The following is a 14778-nucleotide window of genomic DNA, read 5'->3' as shown; positions in this document are numbered from 1 at the left end:
GCTATGATTCATCTTGTAATTATTGTTTTATAGGAGCTTTTTATACATTTTAGATATGAGTTCTTTTTCAAATTTATGTGTATAAATATACATTTTTTCTAGACTTTGGCTTCTTTATTGATTTCTTATAAAATCCAGTTTGTCAATTTTTTAAAATTTAGTAAGTGCTTTTATTTTATTTTTTTTAACATCTTTATTGGAGTATATTTGCTTTACAATGGTGTGTTAGTTTCTGCTTTATAACAAAGTGAATCAGCTATACATATACATATATCCCCATATCTCCTCCCTCTTGCGTCTCCCTCCCACCCTCCCTATCCCACCCCTCTAGGTGGTCACAAAGCACTGAGCTGATCTCCCTCTGCTATGCGGCTGCTTCCCACTAGCTATCTATTTTACATTTGGTAGTGTATATATGTCCATGCCACTCTCTCACTTCGTCCCAGCTTACCCTTCCCCCTCCGCATGCCCTCAAATCCATTCTCTACGTCTGCGTCTTTATTCCTGTCCTGCCCCTAGGTTGTTCAAACCTTTTTTTTTTGTTTTGTTTTGTTTTTTTCTTAGATTCCATATATATGTGTTAGCATATGGTATTTGTTTTTCTCTTTCTGACTTACTTCACTCTGTCTAACAGACTCTAGGTCTATACACCTCACTACAAATAACTCAATTTTGTTTCTTTTTATGGCTGGGTAATATTCCATTGTATATATGTGCCACATCTTCTTTATCCATTCATCAGTCGATGGACAGTTAGGTTGCTTCCATGACCTGGCTATATAAATCGTGCTGCTATGAACATTGGGGTGCATGTGTCTTTTTGAATTATGGTTTTCTCAAGGTATATGCCCAGTAGTGGTATTCCTGGGTCATATGGTAGTTCTATCTTTAGTTGTTTAAGGAATCTCCATACTGTTCTCCATAGTGGCTGTATCAATTTACATTCCCACCAACAATGCAAGAGGGTTCCCTTTTCTCCACACTCTCTCCAGCATTTATTGTTTCTAGATTTTTTGATGATGGCCATTCTGATGGGTGTGAGGTGATACCTCATTGTAGTTTTGATTTGCATTTCTCTAATGAGTGATATTGAGCATCCTGTCATGTGTTTGTTGGCAATCTGTATGTCTTCTTTGGAGAAATGTCTATTTAGGTTTTCTGCCCATTTTTGGATTGGGTTTTTGTTTTTTTGATATTGAGCTGCATGAGCTGTTTGTGTATTTTGGAGATTAATTTTTTGTCAGTTGCTTCATTTGCAAATATTTTCTCCCATTCTGAGGGTTGTCTTTAGTAAGTGCTTTTAATATTCTTTCCAAAAAATCTTGCTTAACTCCAGACTACAGAGATATTCTCCTATGTTTTTCTCCTAGAAACTTTATAGTTTCAGGTTTTACATTTAGGTCTTCAGTCCATTCTGAATCTTTAAAAATTTTTTGTATGAAGTAAGATAGCAACTAAGGTTCTTTTTTTCCCCTTTTTCTTACAAATATCCAGTTGTTCCAGCACCATTTGTTAAAATGATTTTTCTTTCCCCCACTGAACTAACTTAGTGACTTGGTCAAAAATCAATTGACTTTATATGTAGGGACTATTTCTGGATTCCATCCTGTTCTATATTTTTATACTGTTATCTTGATCCTGTAGATTTATGGCAAGCCCTGAAATGAAATAGCATCCTTGAATTCTGTTTTCTTTTTCACAGTTGTTTTAGTTATTCTAGTTTATATTTTTATATAAATTTTTGAATCAGCTTATCAGTTTCTTCAAAAAGAGTTTACCAGAATTTTATTAAAGATATTTGGGTCTATATTAATGAAGGATATTGGCCTATAGTTTTATTTTCTTTCAGTGTATTTGCTGGGTTTTGGTATCAGAATTTTACTGGCCTCATAAAATGAGTTGCGAATTGTTCCTTCTTGTTCTATCTTCTGCAAGAGTTTGTGTAAGATTGGTATTATTTCTTCCTTAAGCTTGATAGAATTTACCAGTGAAGCCATCTGGGCCTGCAGTTTGCTTGGTACAAATGTTTTTTATTATGATGATGATGATGAATTCAATTTCGGTGATAGTTATGGGGTTGTTTTTTATTTTGACTTTCTGTTTTTTGTTGTCAGTTTTGGTTAGCTGTGTTTTGCTTGGAATTCGTCCATTTTATTTCAGTTGTTGAATTTATTGCATAAAGTTGTTCACAGTATTCCCTTATATTTTTATTGTTTTTAAAATCTGTTGTGATGGTACTACTTTAAGCACTTAATATGTGCTTGTCACTGTGCTACCTGCTTTACATAGATTATTTTATTTGATTTTACCTGGTTCTATTTAGGTCCAATAGATGTTCTTTCCCACTATATGGTTATCCAAATAGCTGCTGGTTTCTAACTCCCCACTTGCCTGAGGGGCATCCTTGCTTATAGTCCAAAGCCCTAAAATATCAGGGGCCACATGGATAGGCACATGTTGAGACTAGATGACCAGTTTTAGGCCCCTAGCTGCCCGCTGGCATGGTAGAAGAGGTTACCAGAGTGATGCACATCCCCAATGTCTAGTATAGTATGAGAGCTCCTCTAGGTAATACTTTGGAAGATTTTATCTGAAGTAATGTAATGTTAAATTGTTTTCCCTTTCCTAATTGCTCGATCACGTGCTCTATTTTATGCTTGCTGCAGATTTCTGCAACATTTATGATGTTTGTTAAGAGTATAAATGCATTTATGAAAATAAAAATGTGCGATACCGGTGACAGTTGTTGAATGGTTGAATGGAGCGGAACTTGTAGGCTCTTCCATTACGTAAGGTCTCTACATTGTAGAAAGAGGAATCTTACTATTTTAATTGTAACCTTTGTCTCTTCTGACTGATAAAAATCCTATTACTTTTTAAATCAGACTGAAAAGATCCTCATGATCTATATAAAGGCTATAGCTAGGGACGTGTACATAGACTATATATTCTGTTTAGTTCCCTCGGAGAAATATTTTTTATTAACAATGAAATAAATCTGGACTTCTTTCATTTTATCATATCTTTTGTTCAGACACTGTTGAAATTCATAAGAATTGAAGGATTCTTATGCCAGGTCAATGTTTTAAAAATCGTTTTTTTAAATAAAATATCATACAGAAATTTATGATGATAGCTGGGGGAGTGGGGGAGGGGCTGTCCCTCTGCTCACCAGGCGACACCTCTCCCCACCCAAATGAGTCATATACCATATCCCAACCTGAGAGGCTGCTTTAGTTTTGCTATTAACGTTGTATCTCACAAACATGAATTGTTCATTACTGTATCTGCAGTTTTGCTCACCTTGTCCCCAACCCCTGCCAGAATTTTAAATATCCTAGTTCTCAACCCCACACCTACCTATCCATCTTTGGAGAGCCCAGTTGACATCCTGCATCTCCCACAAAGCCTTCCTGAACCACTTCAGTCTCCTGGATCATCCTATCCTCTGAGTTTCAGAAATTCTTTAGTTTGCTCCACATAATCAGGATGTGGACATGCATTGCCCATGTTTTCATCACATCTATTCAGTCTCATAAGCTTGCTGAGAGGAAGTACCTTTAAGTAACTGACATAGTGCTGGGTACAAACAATACTTTTGACTAAAAATGATTTCTTGTTTTTTTACCCTATTGTAATTTAGGAAGAAATTTTATTGTCAACTAACTGAGAGAGCAATTACTAATCAGTAGAGCAAATATTAATGAGTGGAGCCTCTACTTTCCTAAGTGCCTAGTCAGTTTACAGAGAGCATTGATACTCAGAGTTCTGATCGGGTCCACCTGGAGATGTCCTCGTCCACATTAATATCTTTTAACACCTGCCAGAATGCTATCATCAAAAAGTCTACCAATAACAAATGTTGGAGAGGATGTGAAGAAAAGGGAACCCTTGTACCTGTTGGTGGGAATGTAAATCTGTGCGACCACTATGGAAAACAGTATGAAGGTTCTTCAAAAAACTAAAAATAGGACTACAGTATGATCCAGCAATTTCACTCCTGAGTACACATCTGAAGAAAACGAAAACACTAATTCAAAACGATACATGCACCCCATGTTCATAGCAGCACTATTTACAATAGCCAACATATGGAAGCAACCCAAGTGCCCATCAAGAGATGAATGGATAAAGAAGGTGAGTTATACACAATGGAATACTACTCAGCCATAAGAAAGAATGAAATTCTGCCATTTGCATCAACGTGGTTGGAGCTAGAGAATATTATACTTACTGAAATAAGTCAGACAGAGAAAGACAACTATTATATATCACTTATATCTCGAATGTATATGCAAATGAATGTATATGCAAAACAGAAACAGACTCACAGATGTAGAAAACAAATTAGTGGTTACTGATGGGGAGAGGGGCAAAATAGGGGTATGGGATTAAGAGATACAAACTACTGTGTATAAAATAGATAAGCAACAAGGATGTATTGTATAGCACAGGAAATTAACTGATTCTCTTCTGATAACTTTTAATGGACTAAAATCAGTAAAAGTACCGAATCACTGTGCTGTACCTCTGAAACTAATATAATACTGTAAGTCAACTATACTTCAATAAAAAAAAGTTAAAGCCCATTAATATCTTTGAGAGATGTCCAGCCCAGAGGAGAGAACAAAACCTCAGTGCTTGCTGTACAACCTGGGTTTCAGCAGACTCTGTGGAATGCAGCCTTATCACAAGGCCCAGAGATTTACACATGTAATTCATTGTAAAGTGAAAAAGAGAATGAGAATAAAAGGAATAGTTGGACAGTAGGGCAAGTGCTACCATGGACACCCTGACCATGGAACCACTCACAGTGTAAACAGAGTACAGAATTTCAGAGAGGAAAGAAATCATGGCTTTACAAAGAAAGAGATAATATGATCCTAGTGGATGTGGGAAATTTTTTGTTATTTTTTATGTCTTCAGAAAAATGCCCCCTTCTAATTGTCCTGGGTTCTCTAAGAGCAAAGCCTAGTTCTGGTCATCAGCATTATCATCGTCATTTTAATCTTTCTCTTTCTCCTCTTCGCATAACCATTTTTGAATAGACTGTGAGATTTTTATGTGGTATGATGACATTTGCCCTGAACATCCTTAGGCAAAATCTTATGAGATATGTTTATACACCAAGTTTGCTAAGTCTGTCATGGTTCAGAACAGAATCTCTTTAAAGAAATATGTGTATTTTTTAAACAGTCATATATTAATAGGTAAATTCATTATATTTACAAGCTTACAGTACTGCCAGAAGTACTTATGAGGGGGGAACTGAGGCATATGGTAATCTGGAAATAAAGAAAAGCCCTCAAATTCAAACCCATCAATGAATTTTATGGTCACATTGTGAACTAATTGTTTTATTGCTATAATGTGTTATTTTACTACACAACCCTGCCTTTCTTATATACATATGCTGTTTAACTTTTTTGAGCCTGAATTTCTTCATCTGTACAAGGAGGATAATGCATATGTGACCTGTGAGCATATAAATAATGTGTAAGTAACTTAGCAGAGCACCTGGTATTCAGTAGGTTCTCAACATTATTTCCTTTTAGCCGTAAAATGATATTGTCATTGCTTTTGAATTCTAGTTGTTGTTTTTTTAAAAATTTTTACTAGGGTATGGGTATAGTTGATTTGCAGTGTTGTGTTAGTTTCAGGTATACAACAAAGTGAATCAGTTATTCATATACATATATCCACTCTTTTTAAAATTCTTTTCTCGTATAGGCCATTACGGAGTATTGAGTAGAGTTCCCTGTGCTATACAGTAGGTCCTTATTAGTTATCTATTTTATATATAGTAGTGTGTATATGTCAATCCCAATCTGAAGACCAACAGCTTAAAAACTGTGACGGTCTCAGAGAGTTTTATCTCTGGTAACTCAGAAACACACTATGAGCCCTCCTCAATAGGTCTTATAATAGGGAACTGAATAACAAGGAAGAAACTGAGATTAGAACCCTGGTCCATTTTAAATGCTAAATACCATCTGAGATGTAAAAGCCATTTATAGTTTTTCCTTGATGACTCTACTTTGAAAATTTGTACCATTTTGTAAGTAAAAACACAAATACATGAAAAATGAGAGTAAGAAAAATTCCCTACTTGTTTCTTGTGTGTGGAGGTTACTGAAAAAGTAATATGATGAGTATATTTTACATATTCATAGATTCATATGATTTTAATTGACACCATCCAATTACATGAATCAATTTACAGAACTCTCCATTCTTGTTTCCAAAGAGAGTACATATGTTGTAGTATCTACTATGAAAACTAAACCAAGTTGGAAATAGCAATAATGTACTTATTTCAATAATCCTTTTTCTTTTGTCTGTGTGTCTTTCCTCTATGTTAACATGTCTGGATTTCTTTCTAAATCCGAATGTCCTCGCTGGCCATATTGAAGAATGTGCTTACTGTACTGTTTCATTAAACTGCTGTGTTATCGGGTAATTGTTTAAACATAATGCCATAGCACTATCAAAAGGAAAGGTGAACTAATGGCATTTGCAAATGTCAGGGATTATCTTAACACTTTTATTATAGTTTATGAAAAAGTAGGTTCAGGGCATTTCATGGCAATTATTTCTACAGAAATTGGTTATTTAAATAAATTGCTAATTATCTGAAGATGACAGTATTGAAAATGCTACTAATGAGTTGTTTAATAAGTGTAGCTTGTGGTGGCCACCTACAGGTTGAAAACAGAAAGAACATATAGACTAATTATGCCTAGATATCACATATGAATGCCATATATTTTTCCCTCTAGTAACAAATTCAAGGAAATTTATCTCTTCATGCCATCCTTTGAGTCTTGGAAGGTGTAGTTAGTTTCTAAGTTTTTCATAGATTATGGTTTTGTTCTAAATCAACTTTCACTTTGCTTCCATAATTATCTTTGTCCTATAATTCCTAGATACAATTATCATTATAATTGATTAACCAAACTAGATTACTTTTAGAGTGAAAGAGGATGCTGTTTATAATTACATCATGTGATTATAAATAAATATAGGTGTGATAAACTGGAACTCTCCTGGGCAAACCAGGTCATATGGTCTCCCTAGTTATACCAATTACTAACTACTATCGTTTCTATCTAGTTACTAGCCAACAATTAATATAATGCCAATATTCTTGGTTTTATCATACGTGGACAACATATCTTTATTATTTATAAAAATTATTAACTCCTCTCTCTATAACTTAATCAATATGCAAACAATTAAAATTGGGAAGAAATATAGTATTGTGGTTAAGAGATGGTATTAGGAGTCAGGTAGACCTAGATTCAAATACTGGACCCACACTGTCTAACTGAGTGATCTTGAGGGTGAGATATTTATTTCTTATGATCTCACTTACATATCTAAAAATATGAGGACAAAAAAATACCTAAAGTAATGTCACTGAGACAATGCATGAAAAAACACTTAGGAAAACACCTAGCAATTAGAAACCACTCAAAAGAGGAGTCTCTATAATGAACGTATTGCATGTTAAAATTTCACTTTAACTCATACTTAATTCTTTTATAAGTTAACTTCATCACTGGTATCTACTGGGAAACCCCAGAACATATAAAATTGCTCCTTAAAATACCATGACAAAGTTCATATTATCCTGGAATTTTGAATTGGAAGAGATCATCTAATCCAATATTTTCTATAGTACAGAGGTCTTTTTTATTGCATCCTACCTGCCACTACCTGCCAAATATCCATTTAGGTTTAAGGGATATGGGCATCCAAATGTAGCTACTGCTGTTGCTGAATTTACAACAAATTAATGATAAAGATAACAATAATAAAACCAATACTGTGTGCTTAACCATTTGTTCTAGTTGTCTTTTGAGGAAAACGTAAATGAAGCCTTTCTTTATGGTTATCCCTTAAATATTTGAAGACAACTATTGGGACTACTTTCAGCCATTTTATACACACACACATATTATTTTAAAAAATTTTTATTTCAAAATCAATCTTATTGCACCATAACAGTGGAATTAATTGTACATAATAAACTATTTATATATAATATATGTATATTATATATACATATATATATACATATGCATTTTAAGTTATGGGGAATAAAGTTTATTTTGGCAGATAATGTTAAAATTAAAGTTTCATACACTAGTAACATAACTCAACATCCTTAATTTGATATGTGTGAAACACTTTCTTGCTTTTCTGTGCTCTTCTAAATCACCATATCCTAAACTACTTCAGAAAACTGACATACTGAAATTACTGGTTTTGCTTACCCTTTGATTCCAAACAAAACTTTTCATAGGCTTTTTCCATCTCTGGGTCCATCCCGTTATGTGTGTGTACGTGTATATGTGTGTGTAGCAGGGCAGGGAGAATGAGAGGAAGAGAGAGAGAGAGAGAGAGAGAGAGAGAGAGATCATTCTATTCACCCTGTTTTGGATATATTCTAAGTTTGTTAATATTTTACTTAAAATATTGGATATAGAACCAAATGTGCTCTTCTGAATGTACAGAGGGTAGAATCATTGCACATCCCATATATAAATGTTTCACAGCACAGAATCTGAAAATGCCTATTCCTGTATTGTTTTAGAAGCATTATAAAAAATAGTCACTTTTCATTGCAGAAGTGAATCATAAACACTTTCTTAACTAAAAGAATTAAATAATTTGGACGTATAGATATCAAACTTGAAAGTTCCTCTTCAACCTGTTCCCCAGAAATAACTATTAGCAGTTTAAAACTCAACATTCTATGCATTTACATGACCACATACTAAATGTAATCATACATTTTTTACCTAAAATGGGACTACACCCTATATGTTATTCTGCTACTTGTCATTTAACACATAACATCGTATCCTAGAGATATTTCCACGTCAGTTTTAAAGGTTTCCTGTGATATCATACATACATGGATGAACTATAATTTATTTACTAGCATAACTGCTAGTGATTATTTAGGTTGTTTTCACTGTTTTGCTATAAGAAACAATATTTCAAGGAACATCTTTGTACATGTAACTTTATGTCTATGGACTAATGGATTAGATTTCTCAAAATAGAGTTTCTAGATAAGACATATACATTTAGATATTGCAATTGCATTATAAATCTAATAAGGAGTTATTCACACAAATATATGCATTTACAATCATAGACTCAAACTATAATTTTTAGAAATGAAATGACTTAGGATCTCCAAATTTAATATCTCGGAGATTAATTAACACCCCTTAAGTATTAAGTGTTTATCCCCACATGTTTATAGTGAATGCTTATTTTTCTGATCAATTTTCTCTGGCTTTGATAGTAATGTTAGCTTATATATACTATGAACCAGGCCCTGTGCCGAGTGCTTTCCACAAATTGTATCATGTAATAGTCCCCAAGTTGCTATGATATTATTGTTATTGATGTCCCTGTTTCACAGATAGGGAAAACTGATGTTCTAGGAAGCTAACTAAGGAGCTTGCTCAGAGTCACAATTGTGTAAAGTAATAGAGCAAAGACTTACACCTAATTGGTTGGACTTCAGAACCTGCGCTCTGAGCGTTAGACCACAGACGATACTGATACTGGTTTTCTTAGGGAAAGACAACGTGCAAGTGATCCTCGTCATCATTGCTGCACTGTCGTTTCTCAGTAGCAGCTGAAAAGTATGGACTCCGATAGTCACAGAGACTTGGTGTTTAAACTTTTAAACTGTGGCATAAAACAAGTTTTATTCAGCTTGAACTTCCATTTCTTCACATACGAAACAGAGATTATAGCATGTACCTGCACAGCACTCTAAGGGTTAAATCACATACTGTATGAAGCCCCAGTCTCCGTGTCAGGCTATGGAAATCACTCCAAGAACAGATGCTCAGAAAGGAAAATGGCCCCTTCTCTGGTAAATAGTATTAATTCTATTGCTTTAAAATAAAATGCCTGGCACATGCTAGGTACCAAATTATTGAATATGAATTGACTATGAATATATTGAATATGTTATGAAGCAGATAAACAGCTATAAAGATATGAAGACTCAGAAAAAATATCTTGAAATATTCAACAAAAATTAAAACGTTTTCATAAGAAAATTTTTAGCTTTTTCAGTAAACCTAAAATAACAACGTAAAATAATTGGTTTTCTTTCTCCCATTTCTCCTCTTTAGATTTCATATCTCTTGATATAACCCTGTATCCTTGTAGTACTTCAGTTTCTAGTTGAATTATGGTAATTTTCTCAGGGGACTTTAATCCATGTGTAAAGATGTATTTTTAAATAGCTGTGCTTTACATATTTATCAGTATGTTAAGTTCATTAATATTTTAAAGTTGTTTTAAAGGATAAATTTTTGGTGCTTGATTTATGTTTATTTTATAAAAATCAATCTCTCAACTCCTAAATCCTTGAAATTCTTGATTTGCTAATATTTTCTTTCTTCTGGGTGATGTTAAAACTGTTAACAATTAGACAGTCAAAGTTCAATTTCTAAGGAATTTGTTATACACTTAATTCATTATATTTTAATTAATGTAAGCAAATTAAAACTACATTTTCTTTTTGTATACACAGTGAGCATGAGTGAGTATTATAACCCAATTCTGTTTTATTGCCAGCTAGAGCCATTATCAGGGAGTTTATTGTGGACTTAGCTTTAACAATTAACTCTGTAACAGTAGCTGTCTTAGGAGTCAAATGATTAAGGAAAAAACAAACAGAATTAAACTCAATTATTCAAAATTTCAGTTATCCAAAATTAGCATATGTTCCACACTATCTTGCCCATTAAAAATGTCTTTTCTCTTCAAGGATTTAGTCACGCTAAGTAAAGCTCTGCCTCCTTCTCACCAATAAACTCAACTTCTGATGTTGTCATTAAAAGTCTTGCATATTGATTTAGTGCATGGACCTTTTGATTCTCAAGATAAAATCTTAAATATATGGATGTCTGCCTTTGAGATTTTTAGCTTTGGAGTCAGTTAATCCTACCAACATTATGACACCACTAAATGAAAGGTGCTGGAGAGGGGAAAAGGGAGAGGGAGATGTGTGTTTCTTCTAAGGGAGCAGAGGTTATAAAGTTTCATCATCCTAGGCATCATGATCTTGTCTCCAATAAAATAAAAAAAAAAGGTTTCTTTGCATTACTAAGCACACAGCAACAGCATAAAAGGCACAAAGTAAACTAAATAAATGCTCCCTCTGAAATCAATTGTCCTCCTAGGTAGTACAGGTTATAATAGCAAACATCTGTATAATCTTTATTATGTGCTAGCCCTTTATATATATTAAATAATTTAATCCTCAAAACAGCTCTAAGAAGTTATTATAATTTTATTATTTTATACATGAAAAGATTAAGAAAATTTCCCAAGATTACAGAGCTTGTAAATAGTGGAGCTAGAATTTGAACCTAAGCAGTTGGCCCTGTTGTTTCTCTGATGTAACTAATTCATCCTCAAATTCCCTTCTTTCTAGAATTTATATTAATAGTAATTATAAAATATATGATGTTTAAATGAATGTGAAGTTTTCCTAATGGGATGTGTACAGAATGAATAACTGAACTCATATTATTTACCTTGAAACTACCTCCTAAGATCATTGAGGCTGGTGTTTTGGGTATCCACCCTGGTTGACAATATGGTTACAACATAAACTGATTAACTGAGACTGACTTTTAAGCTTTTCCAATTCAGTTACAATTACCTCTTTTTTAAAAGAAGGCACAGGTGCTTAATATTTCTTGAATAGACAGATGAACAGAGGAATGGATAAATGAGGCCTGAGTAAGGAACCTAAGTCATAATACATTAATTCTTACTTGCATATCAATATGTAATACTACTACTAACGGTAGCATTTTTGAAATTGCAATTAAAGTATTTTCTTAAGAAAAAAAAATCATCGAATTCAGATTGGTTACCTTTGAATTCAACATCTCTGGCTTACTGAAATGTTTTTCTAGATCATGAATCAATCAAATGTAATGTGAAGTTTATCAAAGATCTATGAATTCAACATACTGATTTGCATTTTAGGATGTGACTATATGGAGGGCCTAGATTGATTAGATACCAAAAGTTCATTCTAGTCCCCCAGGTTTTCCGCTAGGGGGAAAACAGTTTAGTACAAATCAGGACTCTTCACAGCAATGTTGGAACTCAAAGGTCTAGTTCACTTTTTGTTTGTTTGAACCTGCAGCTTGTTTCAAAATGTGGGGATTCAGAATGGCTGACTTTCATTGGCACCTCCCACACTGTTGAAACAGAAAGGCTTGATGTAATTAATTTTCCATCAGGTTCATCTGGTTACCCCATGTAGATGAAGGCTTAATTTAAATTGCACGTTGCCTATTAATTAATTTAAGCTTATAGGATTTCATTTTTTTGATTTAAACCTTGTTGTTTCCTTTAGGATGGAGTCCACTTTTAATTCCTTGAGCTTCTCAACTGGCTTCTTCCTCCCTGGTCTTTGGTCTAAAATCATTAATTACTGTAACAGTGGCAAAGTTTTAAAAATTCTTATCTCAATAACTGTGATTCTGGAAATCTGTATGCATTTTAATTAACATATGTACAATCTCGTATGGTATTGATATATGTATTTCTTTCACACCAAAAGTTTTATTTTTATATTGAATCTATTATTTTTTCATTTCTGTCACTTTAAAACTAAAAAGAAATTTCTGTATAACAATTTAGAAAGATCCTTTTACATGCCTTCAGTTTCCTTCCAAAAACCTTTCATGGCGAATAAAAGTCATTTTTAAAATCTATTCCCCATAAAAATGCTGAGAACAGGTAGATTATATTTCATACTAAATCAATTGAGTTATAAAGAAAACCAATCAAATGGAATTTATAATGGAAATTAAAACTGAATTTACTATTACCCAGCAACAGAAGGATCCATTTCTTCATTTTTGGATCTCATTTCCTCAGAGAACATAATTACTCTTAATTTTTGAAAAGATACCTTTATTAGTTTGAAAGGTTTTCATGTTCATTAGGTAAATTAGAAAAGTTTTAAAAAAGAAGAAAAACATCAAATAGAAAATGTCTTATTGACCTAATTGAACATCTTCAAATGCCACTGAGCATTTGCTGATGTTTTTTAACACCTGTGTAATAATGTTGCCCTTTAAATGTAACTGGTTAAATTTTCAAAGCTGTGTTCTGGGATTTTGCCATTTGATGTCCATTAATATCAATTGGAATATGTGGCCAAATCCCTGTGTACCACTTTGAAATTTTACCCCTTAGTGTTAATGATAGTCTTCTAACAGTGCAGTTAGAAATAAATTATTTATCTGCTTAGCAAAAATTTCCTTTACTCTCCAGGGTCAACTAAATAAGAAAAAAAAAAGAATCCCAGTATTTCTTTATTACTTCAAAGTAGCATGTGTGTAAAGGAGCCATCAACTTAGCATATATGGAACGTATCAGTTATATTATGCCAAGATAGCTGTATGTCTGTCTAAAAGGTTTATTTAAGTTACAACTTCCCTTAAAAATGCTTTCCTCTAACTTTTACTCTTGAATTTCTTTTTAGTATAGCTAAAGATAGGTTTCTATAAATATGTGTGTGTGTATTCTTTCCATGCATTCTCCTGTCCACTATGTTAATCTTTTTTATGGTTAAAACATATAGACTAAGAAGAAGTCACTGATAAATATTTTGAAATAGAAATAGAATCTTGACGTTCAGTTTCTAATTTGCCCTAACTTATTACCTTGTATTTAAATGTCAGTTATGGAATCCTGAAGTGTCAGCATTGAATATTCTTGACTAAGAAACTCTACTATCTAGAGGAAGATTTTTTAGGTGTGGGAGTGCCAAGGAGACATTTCCACAAACGTTTTTGGTGTTGAGTGCTAAAGCATTAGTTACGCGTAAATTTAGTTTCATCTGAAATGAACAGGATAAAAAGAAAACCACCGATTTTAATGAAAGCTCTTTGTGCTTCCTTAATAGGAGCACCAATGAATACATATTGAGAATGCTGGTAAGGATGCTTGTGGTGGTGGAGGAGATGCCAAAGTACTCACCACATGAAGCTTATTTTACCCTTTGCTTGTTTTGTTGTTTGTGGAGCCCTTATTTGAGGCAATGCCACATTGTTGCACAAAAGGAACTATTTTTACTTCAGAAAATGCCTTTAAAGGACCACTGACTTATGAGTGTACATCAGAAATATCATATTATATTACTATGTTATGAGAGCATTAATTTACTCCCGATTGGGTTAACCCTTGAGAGTCTAAGCAGCCTTATACAGTGTAATCATGTAAGAAATGACCTCAGACTGTTCTGTCCATCCATACAACCTTTATTACAATTAGCAAATAATGTATTGGTAATGTTTGGTTAAATAATGTATACAAACTCAAACGCATACTCTAATTACTGAATTCTAGTAAATTCTCTTTAACTTGATTAAAATTTTCTAATGTATGAAAAATTAGATTAGGCTCACTATATTTGAGTAAAATCACTATCAGATTTTGGGAAATACATGTAAAATGCAATATGGAATCTGCAAGTTCATCAGCACCTTGCTTGTTTTTGCAGTATCTCTATTCACACCAGCTGCTTTATACTTCACGGAAACATAACAGAGCTGTATGTCTATTTATGCACTGTATGTGATTGTTTTTCTTTTACAAAATCTGCTATTCCTTGTTCTTTTTAAAACAGATGCTCAAGTGTTCCATACCATCTTTTACACATTACTGTATATCAAATTGTGATATGTATGTATTTTATGTGAGAGT

The 14778-nt window shown here is 33.3% G+C and overlaps 1 protein-coding gene across 1 annotated transcript in view; it reads left to right on the top strand.

The window, feature by feature from the left end:
• The window catches only part of DPYD (dihydropyrimidine dehydrogenase), an 808008-nt gene that overhangs the window by 649348 nt on the left and 143882 nt on the right, over nt 1–14778 (top strand). The gene's annotated exons all lie outside the window — the stretch shown is intronic.

Source organism: Balaenoptera acutorostrata, chromosome 1 (assembly GCF_949987535.1).
Source record: "Balaenoptera acutorostrata chromosome 1, mBalAcu1.1, whole genome shotgun sequence".
Taxonomy (NCBI): domain Eukaryota; kingdom Metazoa; phylum Chordata; class Mammalia; order Artiodactyla; family Balaenopteridae; genus Balaenoptera; species Balaenoptera acutorostrata.
This window is presented reverse-complemented; position numbering and strand designations above follow the sequence as displayed.